This window comes from Amia ocellicauda, chromosome 9 (assembly GCF_036373705.1).
Source record: "Amia ocellicauda isolate fAmiCal2 chromosome 9, fAmiCal2.hap1, whole genome shotgun sequence".
Classification (NCBI taxonomy): Eukaryota; Metazoa; Chordata; class Actinopteri; order Amiiformes; family Amiidae; genus Amia; species Amia ocellicauda.
This window is the reverse complement of record NC_089858.1, coordinates 43,745,590-43,763,077: the sequence shown is the minus strand read 5'-3', so window position 1 is coordinate 43,763,077 and position 17,488 is coordinate 43,745,590. Positions and strand designations below refer to the sequence as shown.

Sequence of the window (17,488 nt, the reverse complement as noted above, 5' to 3'; positions counted from 1 at the left end):
GAACTGGCTGATGTATAGGAAACAGAGGGTGTCGATTAGAGGAGTTGCCTCTAACTGGAGTGAGGTTGTTAGTAGAGTTCCACAGGGATCAGTATTAGGGCCTTTGCATTTTCTAATCTATATTAATGATCTGGACTCTGGGATAGTGCAAGGTAATACATGCAGGTAACAAAAATGTCCACTGTAATTACACTATGGGAGGAATAGAACTAGATTAAGTAATGCATGAGAAAGACCTAGGAGTCTATGTGGACTCCTCACTTTCTCCATCCAAACAATGTAGGGAAGCAATGAAAAAGGCAAACAGAATGTTAGGGTATATTGTCAAAAGTGTAGAATTTAAAACAAGAGAAGTAATGTTAAGACTGTACAATGCGCTAGTTAGACCTCATCTGGAATACTTTGTACAGTTCTGGGCACCACACTTCAAGAAGGATATCGCTGCTCTATAGGCAGTTCAGAGGAGAGCAACCAGACTTATTCCAGGACTGAAGGGTATGCCCTACTCGGAGAGAATGAGGGAACTGAACCTTTTCACCCTGGAACAGAGGAGACTACGTGGGGACTTTATCCAAGTCTTCAAAATCATCGACCACATCAAACCAGAGGAGCTTTTCCAAATCAGTAGGGACACATACACCCAGGGACACAAATGGAAATTGGGTTTCAAGGCACTCCGTTATTAATGGACACCAAACGAGCACGATGGGTTGAATGGCCTCCTCTCGTTTGTAAACTTGCTTATGTTCTTATGTTCTTATGTATTACTCCATAACATTTCAGGGGTTTAAAGAATGTGCTCTTGTGATGTAAAGTCTTCCTGGATTTTAAACGTGTGAAGGTGTTCAGTTAATGAGAGGATAAGCGAGATAGATGGAACAGGTTTTAGTGTTGTGGACAAAATGTAATCTTTTATCCATTCACTTTTTTCTTCTTATTCTCTTATAATCTGCTGATGATGTTGCTCATAACTCAGTCCGCAGTTTTTGGGGCGAGGGAGGAGGAGGATGAGTTCAAACACTGCTGTGTCAAATGGGAGAGTTTGGACAGTAGCTAATGGCCACCCAGCACAAAATGCAATACCATCTGAATGAGAGGAAATTGACACAGGGCTGATGGAAGGCCTCCATCACCTGACCTTACAGGAGGAGATGTCCATCCTCCTCAATGCATCAATTACGCCTGGTCAAACTTTTGGGACCGCTGTTGACCTGAGCATCAACGCTTAGCCAGGGCAAAGGAAATGGCATCAAAGTAGGCCGAGAAGACAGCCCCAGCCACGCCACTGGCCCTACCCTCAGGGGATACAGTGGGTGAAAAACAATGTGGCCATGTTACCAGCATATCAGAGGCCAGATGCAGGCCACGGGAAAAAAAAAATAGACTTTCCAGCTGGAAGCCTAAGGGGAAAAACTAGCCCTGCAACTCCCCTGGCAAAACTGCAAGGAGAATGTCCCCAGAGACGAATGAGCCACGCCCTACATTACCACTCTGGAACTCCCCTACACAGAGGAGTGCTGACCACTGATGTCAGATGCCCAGAAGGGCAAGAACTCTGGCTCAGGAGATTGCAGTAATGTAAGAGAAATGAGCTGTATGACAGATGGATCAAGAGAACTCACGAGAGGGGTTCTACACATGGTACTTTATAATGCCAAAGAAGGACAGAGGCTTAAGACCCATTCTCGATCCGAGGGCTCTCAACATGTTCTGGGAAAATAAACTTCTGCATGTTGACTGCACAGTGTATCCTCCAGTCAGTCTGACTGGGCAACTGGTTCATGTCGATAGATCTCAGGGACACCTACTTCCATGTCCCCATCCTCCCAACACACAGGACATATCTAGGCTTCACCTTTCATGACCAAGCATATGAATTCTGTGTGCTGCAGTTCGGCCTCTCACTGGTGCCCTGCACAGACACTTGAACACAGTCCTGGCCCACCTCAGATCAAAGGGAATCAGAACAACCTGGATGACTAGCCAATTGCACAGACTCCAGGATACAGGCGGAGGAACATATGATAGAGGTGTAGCATAAGGTACACTTATAAATTTCAGTTAAAGAAGTGAATTTAAGTATCACCCTATCAGGAATCCTAGAATCTTGTAGAACTCAATTTCTACAATAATTGGACGCAGACACCAATTCCAAAGATATAAATTCTCAAATTTATTAAAAACAAAGATAAAATGTAGCACTACACTAGTTATACAAAAAGGGAAAAACTAATTAAAATTCACTCAAGATCAACAAATCAAAGACAAATCACTTCTGTGACCAAATCAAAGTCCATGGAATCACATATGATGACACACAAAACGTTACACAAAATTACACACATTGACTACAATACCGGTTAGTAAGACGAAGGTGAGTCTCTCAGTATTGTTAGTCGGACATTAAATAACTAATGCAGGTTAGTATTTAAGTCAAATAACTTCTCGTTATATATATCAGTCTCATTTACGTTTGGGTGCCGAGAAAGATTCTATCATTTCTTGTTACCACAATTTTCCCTAATTGATTACTGTCCAATGATTAAGGATAGGCAGGGCCACCTATAATCTAGTGTCTATTAACGTGTGTCAATTTCAGACTAAACAGTTAAATAGGAATGAGAAGATATTTCTCGGTGTTGACAGATTTTATTTCTAAAATTGTCAAACAAAACAGTTTAATGCAGCACTCATTTATATTTAAGAAAATATTAAATGATATTATATATTCTAAAGTTTATGACTCACAGAATAACATTTCTAATTGATTTCTCAAATGTCATGAATACTAAACTCCAAACTGTTAAACTTATCTGAACTTCGTCGAAGAGAGACCTCTCTGTCTTCGGGCTCAAATAAAAACACACGGCACGAGGTCCGTGTGGTTTGGAACAAAGGCAGTCCGGTTCGGCTTTGTCCAATAACTTCCACTCAGTCGATGCACCTGGAAGTTGGGGTTTCGCAAAAGTAGAGTCTTTTCCAAACAGATTTTCCACTGGTTTGAAGGCTCCAAGGTTGTGCACAAAATCTTCTTTGCAAGCAGGGTTTCCACCATAGTTACTTGTAGACAAAGTCTTTGAGGAAAGCAGGGCCCTGTTCATTTCCAAGGGTCAAGTTTCTTAAGACTCAATAGCTATTTAAATGACTGAACACTTTCGTATTGCAGTCGACAGTCGAATTGTCCAGCTGTAAAACTCCATTGATCAGATGGGTACAGGCGGGCATGCACAGTTTCTAAAGTACTTTACTTAATAAAGTCCTTTAAAAGAATTCTTGAGGTGAGAGAGAGAGACATAGATGCCGTGCGCTACCCTTTATACCTGTCAGATCAATAGACGATTGGTTCTTGAGTTTGTGAGATTGGATTTCGGTTTCAGCCCCCAGTGTCCTATTGGAGGAGGCTCGATTTATGACTGATGTCAATCCATGCCATCTTTTGGAAATGCCGGTTGGCCTGGGTTCGTAGCTCTGTGTCGGGATTTCGGCTCTCGTCCACTTCAAAGAGTTTTATTACCTCCAGGCCCTATTCCCCAGACATTTCACAGCAGAGATTCCAAGCCATTTGGCCCATTCTCGGTGCCATCCTCCCAAGACTGCCACTTTGATATAGAACAGTTAATGTGCCGATGAGCTTAGGAAATCTGATAACTTTGGGGGATCTTCTTTAGATCAGAGCTTCAGCTAAGGCTATGAATGCTCTTATCAAAATACACCCCCACTTAACGCTACAGAGGTCATGCAAGATGCGACTACACTGGTTTTCAGTTCACACGGAGCAGAGCACTCTCAAACACACGCATTCGGTGGTGTTCTTGGGAATGCGGTTTGACTCCATAGCGATACTTGTCCTCCTGTCAGAGACAGGATCAAGTCACTGAAGTCTTCTCATGCAATGCAGAATAGGCTAGACTCTCTCGCTAATTACTTTCAAACGCTGTTGAGACTGTTGGCGGCTGCCTTGAAAATCCTTTCCCTTGGACTCAGGACAATGTATCCACTACATTGTTGGGATAACGCTTATGGGCTGCACCCAGCAAGACACAAACACTGCTGACTGACTGTGACTCCAGTGTGCAGGAGGGCACTGGATTGGTATCAGAATAACAGCAATTTACACTTTGGATCTCCCATTGGCTGCCCTTACTGGAGGGAAGTCATAATGACAGACACCACCAAGTACAGGTGGGGCACATCCTGGAATGAGATTGGGGTATAAGGATGTGGAATGGTCTCTGATCATCCCCCCACATTAATGCACAGGAGCTGCAAGCCAGCATGTCCTGTCAAACAAGCATGTCTTAGTTTGGATAGACAGTGGTGGCTTAAATTAACCACCAGAGGGGGCATGCGCTCACCCGGACTACATTGTGTGGTGTGCAAACTTCTCCTGTGGGCCTGAGATAATCTCCGATCAATCAGGCCAATACACATGCTAGGTGTGTCCAACAAGGTTCTGGGAGCTTGGAATGGAGATTGAGTCCTCAAGTGGTAGAGTAGATCTGAGAGACGATGGGATGATCTCGAGTTGACCTCTTGCTACTTAGGCAACGACTCAGTGCCTCTGTGCTGAAAGCAGGAGGGGTTCCCAGCTGCAGTTGAGAGACTGGCCCCTGAAAGGCTCTGTCTAATGTCACTAGGACTGCCAGACAGCGTTGTTGAGAAACTAGTCGGCCAGAGCCTCTACTACCAGAGCTCAATATGTTTAAAAGTGATCAGCCTTCCAGAACTGGTGCCTAGCCAGAAATGGGGATCCAGTGTCATGCCCCATGATGACTACGCTGTGCTTCCTGCAGCAGCTGCTAGAGGAAGGGAAATCTGCATCCACTCTGAAGGTTTATGTGGCTGCTATCGCAGCATATCACAATAAGTTTGACACTGTCTCCCCAGGAGCCAACTTCCTGGCGACACTATCCCTGATGTGAGTGAGGCGGCTGAGACTGCCATTGAAGGTCACAATTCCAGTCTGGGACTTGAAGCTGGTCCTTCAGGAGCTTAGTGGGGCTCCCTTTGAGCCTGTTTACACAACAGAGCTCTGCTTTCTCTTGCTAAAGTCTCTTTCCTTTTAGCAATAACTTCAGCAAAGGAGACTCAGTGATCCATGCTTGTCTGTGGATAAAGCCTAATATTGAAGCAATGACAGGGTCACACTGAGGATGAACCCGACCTTCCTACCCAAGGTTGTGTCGGCTTTTCACATCAATTGTATTGTCCTGGAGTCATTCCACCCCCCCCTTCGCATGTGTCGGATGAGGTCCGCATTTCAACACTGGTTTGGGCCTTCAAGTGTTATATGGAGAGGACTGTGCACTTCGCAGCTCCCACCAAATTTTTGTTTTGTATGGGTCTACCATCAGAGTGCAGGCAGTGACAAAACAACGACTGGCTCACTGTGTGACAGATGCGATCCGTCTCAACCGTCATTTATGAAAATGCAAAGGTTCCCGTGCCAGAGCACATCTTGGCACACTCCACAAGGGGGACAGGCCATGTCATGGGCTGTTTTTCATTGCGCTTCACTGAATGTTGCAGACCAGGTGCACCCTACAATGGGCACCCAGGTACTGCAGGCAGCTTTCCCTCAGGCGTCGTGATGCTCTGCTGCGCTTGCCATGGATGGAAATTGGCTTAAATCAGGTGTACGGACTTCATAACAGCTCTGGTACAGTCTTCCTATTCGGTAATGGTTGTCTTTCAACTTGAAAGGGAACGTTAGGTTATTTTCATAACCCTGGTTCCGTGAAAAAAAAAGACAATCATTACCCTTCAGGGATCTCTTGGCCAGACGACCTTCATGATGAAGAGATGGCAGGTTGTTACTGTAAGGAGGAGACACTTCACAAGCACGGGGGTCTTTCCTTTTCAGGGAACCAGGGTTATGATAATAACCTAACGTTATTAAACTAGCACAAAGTCATTCTGTTCCATTTGAGGAAGGAGGAATTTTATCATTTACAACACAGAAAAAGCCTTGAAAGGACTTCAGAGTAACATGCACATTAATCTTAAATCACTGGAGATTAAGGCTAGACAAAAGAAATGTGGGCAAGGAAAACTAAACTCATTGAGTCCAAATGAGACAGAGGGAAAAGCAGGTGGAGATATAGCCGCAGCATAAACTATATGAAATTATTCTAATTCTAAGGATTCACGCTCAGCTGATCCACAGCTTAAACCATGCAGTGCTTTAGCTTCAAACATATTGGGAATTATGTGGGAAAAAATGCTGTATTCTGACAGAGCCAACTCGATATATTTTTTGGGGTGCTTTTTATGGTGGCCCTTAAGTGCAATTGCTGAAAAAATAAAGCGGCAGCTGTGAGATTTGTGGTGCTGAAAAAATAAAACAGTGGCTGCGAGATTTGGAAGTGCTGAAAAAATAAAGCAGGGGCTGCGAGATTTGCAGCGGCTGCGAGATTTGGAAGTGCTGAAAAAATAAAGCAGCGGCTAGGACATTTGCAGTGGCTGTGAGATTTGGAAGTGCTGAAAAAATAAAGCAGCTGCTGCAGCATTTTCAGAAGCAATTACGGAAAGGGAGGGTACATTGTAAAATATATTTGACTGATGCCATTGGACAGCAAGCAAGTCACGTCGGCCGAGCCTGCTTCTCCAGAAGAGTCAACAGATTGTGAGAAAGGGACGCCAACTGCACAGTGCATAAAGTATTAATATTAATATTGTTGTGATCTTCTGCTCTCTATCCACTTTGTGGTGACATATTAAGAGTTATAGGGCTGTCCTAAAATGTATTAGAAATTAATGAAAGCTTATGGTATCACTAATTTAACTAAACATGTATATTTTCATATACAATTACAGTACTCAGCCTATATGTAAACTCTAAGAAGTGAAGGTTCTAATAAGAATCTTTTTGGATTCCCAGGGTTGATACTGTGGAGAAACCCTTAAGGTTCTTATTAGAACCTTTTACCAAGGTTCCCTGCAAACAAGAATCCTTAAAGAACCTTAAATGTATGTTAAATCAATCACGATCATGATGAAAAAGGGTTCTTAAAAGCTCCCTTTAACTCACGAAGAACCCAAAGGTTCTAAATAGAACCGCTGAAGAATCTTAACTGTAGAAGCTTTATTTTCTGTTAACTGTATTTGAAAGATTTTACGTTTAAAAAGTAAAGTAGTCCTGATCCAATGTAAATTACAGTGTCTGGTCACGCATTAGTGGGGCAGGCTAATTTGAGAGCAATTCCAAAAGATAGAATAACACTCATTAATAATAATAATAATAATAATAATAATAATAATAATAATAAAATATGTTGCTGTTTATATACATAAAATACACTTTTCTTACTATTTTATTGTGTAAATGGGTTAATTTATATATATATATATTTTATTTTGTTTGCTTTATAATATATATATTGTGCAGGCATATTTGTAAATGGTTTATTTGAAGTAGACAATACAACAAAGGTTAAAGTTCCCAACGGGTTTTGTACAGAACGCTACAGACAGTACATGATTTTAAAGCAGAAAAGTACATTCAGTATAAAAGGCATGTAGAATTAAAATAAGTTAGAGAGACAATGCCGTCTCTCTAATTTTGCATTTCCCAAATTAGCTCATGTTCGTCTATTAAATCAGTAAACTGCTCCTTCTGATGAAATTGTTAACAGATGTTTTCTGTTAGTGCTTAAGAATAATAATAAAAATAAAGCACTGTCACACTGCCTTGTAATAATTAAGTACAGTTGTTAATTTAGTAAATCTAGCTACCTTATAACCCATTCTGTCTCCTACCTAAGCTTTCATTAATTTCTAGTACATTTTAGGACAGCCCTATAACTCTTAATATGTCACCACAAAGTGGATAGAGAGCAGAAGATCACAACAATATTAATATTAATACTTCGCGCACTGCGCAGTTGGCGCCCCTTTCTCGAAATCTGTTGACTCTTCCGGAGAAGCAGGCTCGGCCGACGTGACTTGCTTGTTGTCCAATGGCATCAGTCAAATATATTTTACAATGTACCCTCCCTTTCCGTAATTGCTTCTGAAAATGCTGCAGCAGCTGATTTATTATTTCAGCACTTCCAAATCTCGCAGCCGTTGCAAATCTCGCAGCTGCTGTTTTATTTTTTCAGCACTTCAAATCTCGCAGCCACTGCTTTATTTTTTCAGCACTTCCAAATCTCCACCGTAGCTTCTCCACATCTGTGTCATTTTTTCCAAAACAGTCTGGTTACTTTTTTTACTAGGTTGTTTGGGTTGAACCATATGGGTTTTAAGTACTTACAGATTACAAAATAGGTCATTGGTCTCATCTCATTGAATGCTATGCAAATATAGTGTGTGGGAGGTCAGGCACACAAAGGGACCACATCACAGCAATCAGCTGTTAGTCAAATTTCACACATCCAACTTTCATGCCTAGGTAACAGAAACAAAGGACTTTTGGGTATGAACAGATCGGATTCTGAGGACAACTTACAAATTCCTTTCTCAAGTACAACATCTGGACTAAAAAGGAGTGGAATGACTTTGAATTTCTGTTTGAATTCAACTTTAAAATAAATACACTCTGTTGATTGGCGCAGCTCAATAATGAAGAAGCCACGTGAATGCCAGCAAACTGTTCCCTCCATATGTTCATGTGACTTGCCATTAAAGCCTGTTTTAGTGGCTGCCCCTTATCTTGCCCATTGATGCCTGGCTCTGGCTGCCTGACAATTGTTTCAGGATTTATTTATTGGTTTCTTGGGGAAAAGAAGTGAAGCTGCTGAAGGCAGACTTGAGGCAGATGTGTGCTATAGGTTTTCCTAAAACAAATATAATTTGCATAAGACCTTGCAGAGCAAAGGGACCCTCAGGGACTGAGTTTAATGCAAACAAATCTCCAATGGGTGCCCATCCTTAATTTTCAAATCACACCCACCAGTTTCTGCTCCCCGTTGCCTAAATTTTATATCTCAAAATATTTTTTCCACGGGTCACAAATACAGAGAGTCCCAGCTCTGAATTCCTAATCTAAATCCTTATTTCCCATAAAATGGTAGGTAGAAGAGTGGTTTAGGATTAGAGGCATAATATCAGGTCCTGGTCCTGGTTCAAACCCCAGCTTTTGTACTTACTTGCTGCACATTACCCTGGGCTAGTTGTTCTCTCTTAGGGAAGACATGTAAAATGGAAGTCATATGACTGCTGATGCATAGATCATGAAGCTGTTACTTTTGGGAATAACATCTACTAAATCACTGATTATTATAGGTCTTTTTCCCAGATTCCTAATGTTGATACCAACATAAAAGAGTTTACTGTTCGTATTAAGGCTCTTGTGAAATTTGTTGTGGGTGAAGGGTTTATTTTTCAACCTATAAATAAACTTTAACACACTGCCAGGCTACAAATTAAGTAATGGAGAATGAAGGAGTACAGACTTTGAAATTGATGCTCCAGTCTCACTAATCACCTTACCTAAACCTGAAGCTTTAAAAAGAAAAGTGGAACTGGAATGCTCTTGGAGATTAATGGTGATAAATGGAAATAAATAGATGGTAATAAACTAATAAGCAAAATGCCTGGAGTATCTGCAGCTGTGACTTCTAAATAAGGGTTGTCTTTTGATAAAAGCATGCAATAAAATAACAGCCAGAAACTGTCCACGGTTACATACTTTTGCTAAGGTTAGTACATGTCACTATAAATCAAGTTTATTATTTTTTGCCATGTGATTGTACATGGCTTGCCATAATTTGTTCTGCTGGTGTATTTGTGTCTATGCATGTATGTACAAACACACAAAAAGCATGTGAAATGGGCAGTATGATGTTTTACCCCACTGGTGTTCATCTGAAGATCTCCAATTTACTTTTTAACTTCACTGTTCCATGTGAATCCCGTGGCCATTCTCATGAAACAAGGTAGAGCTGAGTTATTTTAAAGAAGAAAATAATGGTTCCTGAGAGATCCACCAAATGATGTTCATTTGCATGCTGCACCTGCTGTTGTAACCAAGAACTCTTAAATCACTTTGTGCAATGAGACTAGGGGCCAATAGCACATTCTGCAACATTTTGACAGATTAACATGTTGATGGGACAATATAAAATTGTAATTTTCTCCCTAAATGAATAATAGGTTGGAGTTGTTGAGTGAGGGGAAAAGAACAATAGAAAGTGATAGACAGTACATGCTTTAATACAGCTCGTTTTCGCAGTTCTTTCATCGTCCCGTTTGGCTCCCATCAGGGGTCTTTTGCTATGGATTTGTAGGTTTTGTGTATAGAAGCTTGAAGGTTTGTGTTCTGCCACATGGACATGAAACAAATTATGATTCTGACTGGTTTAAGTTTAATTTTATATTGATTCATAATTATCTGGCTGGCGATTCATCTCAGCTTTAAGGTAACTTTGAAATCACCATGTTTAATGAACTCAAAAGGTCTCTCAAAATCGATCTTCAGCAAAACCTTAGTTTGTTTTCAAATATGTGTGAATCTTAGATTTTCTCTGCACCACATGCAGAATCTTTTCTTCTTTCCTCCCCAAATACACAACATAAAATGTCACGAATAAGAAGGTACAAATGTAACATCAAGGGAGAAAGACAGCTTGCTCCTTTCCTCATAGCATTATAATACCTTTATTTGTTTGTACGAAAACAACAAAAAAACTAACAACAACCTTTTCAAGGAAATAATACTTTCCGAAGGTTAACCTTTCAATAAAAGTGCAGCGAGCTTTTGGGAGTAAAACTAATCTAACATGCACTGAAAGCTGTCATCCATTAAATGCATACAGGAATGGGGGAAGCTTTCACAGAAATGTCAACCTGGCTTATCAGTCTCCTTGCCTGAGAGACAGTGTTTTGCCCTGTAATACATTTTTTCCCCTCTCTCTGTGATCGAAGTAGCAGGGTTGTCCCTGAAGACAAGCTCCCTGACAACTGAGTGTGCAGGTGTTGGGGAAGAGAGTCAGAGATGAAGGGAGCCTGTCTGGGTTTTTTCTTTCTCCTCATCAGAGTACAGACCCTGCCTTTCAGAGTGTGTACAGAGACAGGGGACACAGCTGTGAAATGGAAGCCACTCATATTACATTCTGTTTTATGTCATTTTTAGGGCTTGCAGCTACCAATATTAGGTGAATAAATCAAGGTTCCCTTATCTGACAGGGTTCCTGGATGGCTTTGTGTAGCACATACAGGTGTATTTCCAAAGCTTATATGTTTTTTATGTGGTTTTGTACATCTATATAGGGCAGCCTTTGAAGGATAAAAAAGCACTAAATCAATCTTTCAAATTCCTTGCAATGATTTTGCATGCAATTATATCAACGCTTGGGAACGTGCTTACTAATTAATCAATATTGGGCTCAATGACACAAGTTTCAGGGCTTCTGAAAAGTTAAACTAGTAAATAACTCCATCCTGAATGGAGTTGTGGAGTGAGCTCATAGATTTCAATGAACTTTATAATGTGTTTACGGTAACACAATTCAATGAACCTTTGAGAATAAATCTAAAAACATATCTAACATACTTTGCTGTGTGTTGAGAATTTCCTTCTCTCATCACACTCAATAATTAATAATAATGAACCCAGGAAGTCGTATCATCAAGAAACAGAATTCCAACATGCACAAAATAAATATATGAGAACTTATGCGCATTATATTGATTTAACCAATTTAATTTTATTACTCCAACATATACAGGACATTAAATTGACTAGATCAAAGCTTAAATGGTACACTGTATAAGGAAGATGTAAAAATGAGTTCTGCGTAACAAGCTATGGTGATGGATTGAATCATAAAAAAACAACACACAAACTTCCCTCTTCAATGCTTGCACAATATAAACTGCATTATTCAATAATTTCCTAACATGGCTAAGGGTGGATTACTAGACTGCAGGCCTGCCATTTAGAAGCATTAAAATCTGACTAATGTGTGGAATAAGGATGCAGTGGGAGTGCCATGATGGGACGTTAATTAGTTTATCTGCCTCATATGTAAATAATGGAGAATCAAGCTGAGATGTTGTTAGTCTGTGATACAGGGAGGAGATGTTTGGAAATGCCCAGGCCATTGATGTAAGCAGCCCTATAAATAGCAGTCAACTTGTTCACCATTCTTTGAGACATCTGTGACATTATCAAACCCAGTAGTTTGTGTGTGTCAGCTATAAGGGTTTGGTGTTTTGTCACTTTATGGTAAAACACAAGATATTGGACTATCAATAACTTATTCCACAAGCCAGCTCTGGTCAGATAGTAAGACATTTCATTAATTGTTGCTTCGGTCATGTTTAGCAAAGAAAGAGTTCATCTCCTTCCAGTCTACTTGAGAAGTAAAGTTCACTGCACATTGGATTGGTTCCACACTTTCCATCTCTGTGTGTAAAACATCGTTACCAAAATGTCTCTGCTTCAGCCATGCTGTCCTGTTTCTGCTGTATTCAGCAGGGGAAAAATGTATTACTAACTAAAAACTATCTACTATTGTGTCTTCTGATAACCGGAGCAGTGACGAAGATCATGTGCATAACAGAAGGCACTGATAACAAAATATGCTGAATTTCACTTACAACCCACAGAAAGCTATTTCTAAATCTATGGTACCAGTATTCATAAAATCTCCGCAAAATACACGGTGAGAGAAAGTGAGATCAAAAAGCAAAACAAAAAAGGAATGAATGTAAAATAAAATATGATCAAATCATTTAATTTTAAATTTGAGCAAATATATTTAAACTTGTCTTTCTTGTCTGAAATGTACTACTAGGGAGAGAACCAGTATATTTGATTCTGTGTTTGATAAGAAGGATTGCAAACACAAAGCTATTTTGCTCACTGTGCTAATCTGGTTGTTAGTGCATTATCGATCCCACTATCCAATCAGGATCCTCATAATTCCTAAGTCATTTGTTCTGCCTACCCAACAGTATTAGTTTAAAGTACTTTGTCTACTGCATCCACTTCGTTTTGATTTCCCTGGTTCCCTCTGAAGCAAAGCTTGTCTATCCAGTTTAGGAACATGTAAAGCAAACCTCCACTAGTTTGAATATAAACTGGTTTCACCAATTCAGTACATTTTGGTTCTTCTTAATCATCCTACAGTAGCTACAGTTTATATTCACAACAATTTGGACTGACTGTATAAGTACACTATTACTACTGGACTGTAAAATACGATTTGTAGGGAGACCTGTATGACTGTATTACTGTGTCCTGGAGGTGGAAAAAGCTTTTAATGTATCCTGGCCAACTAGCATGGAAAGACCTAAATACACTCATCAAGTACACCAATGCAAGACACAGAGGGGAATATACCCTCCAAAAACCTGCTTTGTGTGTCATGGGCCCACAGGCTGTATCAGATGCATGGCTGGTTCGCCCTGCCTGTTCGCTCTGTAGACACTGAGGGAATAGGCCTGACAGCTATGCTTGAAATAACCGAGCCTGCTGCAGTTTAGATACAAGGAAGGGACTGCATGGAGCTCCTGTCTCATGGGATGTGCTTCAGGAAGCATAACTAAGTGAACAAACAGATTAGTAACATGTACAGGCCACTGGCTGGCATGCGCTCCTATTGTACACATTATGAATTAGGCAGAGGCAGTGGGTAGAACATCAGAATTGACCATGACTGCTTGGAAGTTGTCAATGTCAGTGGATTTATGTGGCTCTAACAATTGACTTGTATTTGTTATTTTACTGTGTCTGCATTTTTGTTTCTGATTTTCTTTGCCGGGGTCAGTCTGCCTGTGGCATCTTCCCGCATTATCATATTTGATGTGTTTTGATCTGTAATATGTGGAGAGCCATATTCCTACAGGCTTAATGTCATCTAGAATACTTGTGGGAACCATGGAAAATAAGTGGTTAGTTATAATTATTATTAATATTATCAGTATTATTATTACTATTATCATTATTCAGCTTTTATCCAACATGACTTACATGAATAGCCAATTATTCAGTTGGGTTTTTATGACAGAAATGTATGTAAAATCTTGTGTGTACCACAACAACTGGGATTTGAATGGATAACCCTTTGGTCAACAGCCCTAACAATTACTTTACACTGCTGCCCACAATTACACTTATTTAATAAAATAGGTTTGATTAAAAAACTAGTGGGAAGAATTTGTAATGGGCCAGCTTTATAGCAATCTCTATTCATTTGCATAGACATTTTTTTCTGCCTGTTTATTCTGCAACTTAAGGGTATCTACTATGTCTCATACATTAACTGAGCTTCATAATTGAAAATGTGTACAAAATTACCTAAATTCCCCAAACACCTTTCCCCTTCCCACAGGACATTCAATTAATGTAAACTGCATTGTGCAAGAGGCATTTTGTTAAAATACTTCACCTGATTCGAAAACAAAAAGGCTAAATATAGTAGGGTACAATATGACCCATAGATCATGTATAAAGAATTGCTTAAGAAGGTTATACATTATACATCGTTTGAAACCAATCTAATATAATTGGTGTCGAACAGTGACTTCAATGATAAGGGGCAGATAAAAGGGGGCTATATTTTATCAGTGAATGTGACAGCTTTGTCTAATTGAAATGAATTATTTATATGGGACTTTGCCCCAATTCTAACAAATATTTATTGTAGTCTGCTGCTAATATGTTACAGGGGAAGGAACACTAGGCTAACTCCACATGAAGAAGGGTGTGTAGCGTAAGGTACACTTATTCATTTCAATTAAAGAAGTGAATTTATAGTATCACCTTATCACGAATCCTGGAATCTTGTAGAACTCAATTTCCGTAATAATTGGACGCAGACACCAATTCCAAAGATATAAATTGTCAAATTTATTCAAAAATAAAGACTAAATGTAGCACTAAACTAATTATACAAAAGGGGAAAACTAATTAAAATTCAACTCTAGATCAGCAAATCAAAGACAAATCACTTCCGTGACCAAATCAAAGACCACGGGATCGCATATGATAACACACAAATCGTTAAACAAAAAAGGTTATAAACACATTGAATACAATACCGGTTAGTAAGATGAAGGTGAGTCTCTCATTAGTATTGTTAGTCGGACATCAAATAACTACACAGGTTAGTATTTATGTCAGGTAACTTCTCGTTATATATATATATATATAATTCATTTACGTTTAGGTGCCGACAAAGATCCTATCATTACTTGTTACCACAATTTCCCTTAACTGATTATTATTCAATGATTAAGGATAGGCAGGGCCACCAATAATCTAATGTCTATTAACGTGTGTCAATTTCAGACTAGACAGTTAAACAGGAATGAGAAGATATCTCTCGATGTTGACAGGTTTTATTTCTAAAATTGTCAACAAAACAGTTTAATGCAACACACATTTATATTTAAGCAAAACTAAATGATATTACACATTCTAGAGTTATGAATCACAGATTAACATTTCTAATTGATTTCTCAAATGTCATGAATCACAAACTCCAAACTGTTAAACTTATCTGAACTTCATCGCAGAGAGGCCTCTCTGGCTTCGGGCTCAGATAACAGCACACGGCACGAGGTCCGTGTGGTTTGGAACAAAGGCAGTCCGGTTCAGCTTGGTCCAAGAACTTCCACTCAGTCGATGCACCTGGAAGTTGGGGTTTTGCGAAACAGTCTTTTCCAAACAGATTTTCCACTGGTTTGAAGGCTCCAAGGTTGTGCACAAAATCTTTGCAAGCAGGGTTTCCACCATAGTTACTTGAAGACAAAGTCTTTGAGGAAAGCAGGGCCCTGTTCGGTTCCAAGGGTCGAGTTTCTTAAGACTCAATAGCTATTTAAATGACTGACACTTTCGTATTCAGTCAACTGAGTCAATTGTCCAGCTGTAAAACTCCACTGATCAGATGGGTACAGGTGGGCAGGCGCAGTTTGTAAAGTTCTCCTTCTCCCAATTTAATTCTTCTGTTGCCGGCAAAGACTTGATTTCTGGTTCCGGTTCTGGCAACAGAGCTACAGGTTGAGCTGTGGCAGCGAGTTACTAGTTCAGGTGAGAAAGAGAGAGAGATATGCCGTGCGCTACCCTTTATACGCCTGTCAGATCAATAGATGATTGGTTCTTGAGTTTGTGAGATTGGATTTCGGTTTCAGCCCCCAGTGTCCTATTGGAGGGGGGCTTGATTTATGACTGATGTCAATCCATGACATCTTTTGGAAATGCCGGTTGGCCCGGGTTCGTAGCTCTGTGTCGGGATTTTGGCTCTCGTCCATTTCAAAGAGTTTTTATTACCTACAGGCCTCCTTCCCCAGACATCTCACAGCAGGGATTCCAAACTATTTGGCCATTTCTTGGTGCCATCCTCCCAAGACTGTCACTTTGATGTAAACCAGTTCACCAGTTGGATGAGTTAAGGAAATCTGATAACTTTGGGGGGGAGAGGTCTTCTTTAGAGCAGTGCTTCAGCTCAGAGCTAAAATGCTCTTATCAAAATACACCCCCCCCCCCACGTAACCTTACAGTATAAATATAAGAGCAATAGTCTGATCTCAACAGATTTGTAAAACTCATTTTGGGTATGATTAATCTGGCTCTGAACACAAGAAAAGCTGTAAATGTCAGGTAACAAAAGACTGATTTCTCAAAATGCCAATGATGCAGAACAACAAGCAAATACATAAATGGGAAAAAGTTTAAAAATCTCCCATTTGTACTGAAAGGGAGACTGTGGGAATAGCAAAAGTTTAATAGTCTGGGAATTGTAGTTTGAAAAAGAACTCTGCTGCTTAGTGAGAAAGATACCAAACAATACCTCACTCTGACAGAGTGCAGGCAGGGTACATCTCACTGGGAAATTAAGACTCTTATTCCAGAATGGTTTGAGTGGCAGCATCTTAAGTCAAAAGCCACAAAGTAGCTTTATCTGTAAACATGGCAGAAGGAAATTATAGCACATAAAGAACAAGCTTATAACAAGTGTCCCTTAGCTTGAGGATTACACTTAAGGGATTTTCAAGTTTGCGGTTTGCTACAGTCAATCATTGCTGTTTAACACTGCTGTCTGCATCACAGCAGCTTTCAATAGAATAAGATGGTTTAATGGCATTCAATTCCTCCACTGGTGATGTGATGCAGTGCTTTGTATGATGCACAATTTTAAGGAAAAGTGGAAAATCTCTACTGTGAACATTCAACAATGGCATTCTGGGAGAATAGACAATTTTTAAACATATTCTCTGTTTTATGTTACAGCGCAATTGGTGTTTTTCTTAATATACTATATAGCAATTATACTTCACACTTTTGTTGAGTGAACTAACAGCACATGTAGATTAGCCCAATAATCTTATTAATCTTTCACACAAGCAAAGGTCTCACCCAGTCAAAATAAAAATGTTTAGTGCTTATTAAAATAGCTAGAAATTCATTTTATTTCACAAGTCCAGTCCAGTTTCATTTTACCTGCTCACGTGTTTGTATTGTTGTTTGGTTACACAGCTTCAAAAGACTGACTATTTTACATAAGCTCCCTTGCTGTGAGTGAATGAATCACTTCTACAC

The 17,488-nt window shown here is 39.8% G+C and overlaps 1 protein-coding gene across 1 annotated transcript in view; it reads right to left on the bottom strand.

The window, feature by feature from the left end:
- The window catches only part of zmat4b (zinc finger, matrin-type 4b), a 215,447-nt gene that overhangs the window by 18,383 nt on the left and 179,576 nt on the right, over positions 1-17,488 (bottom strand). The gene's annotated exons all lie outside the window — the stretch shown is intronic.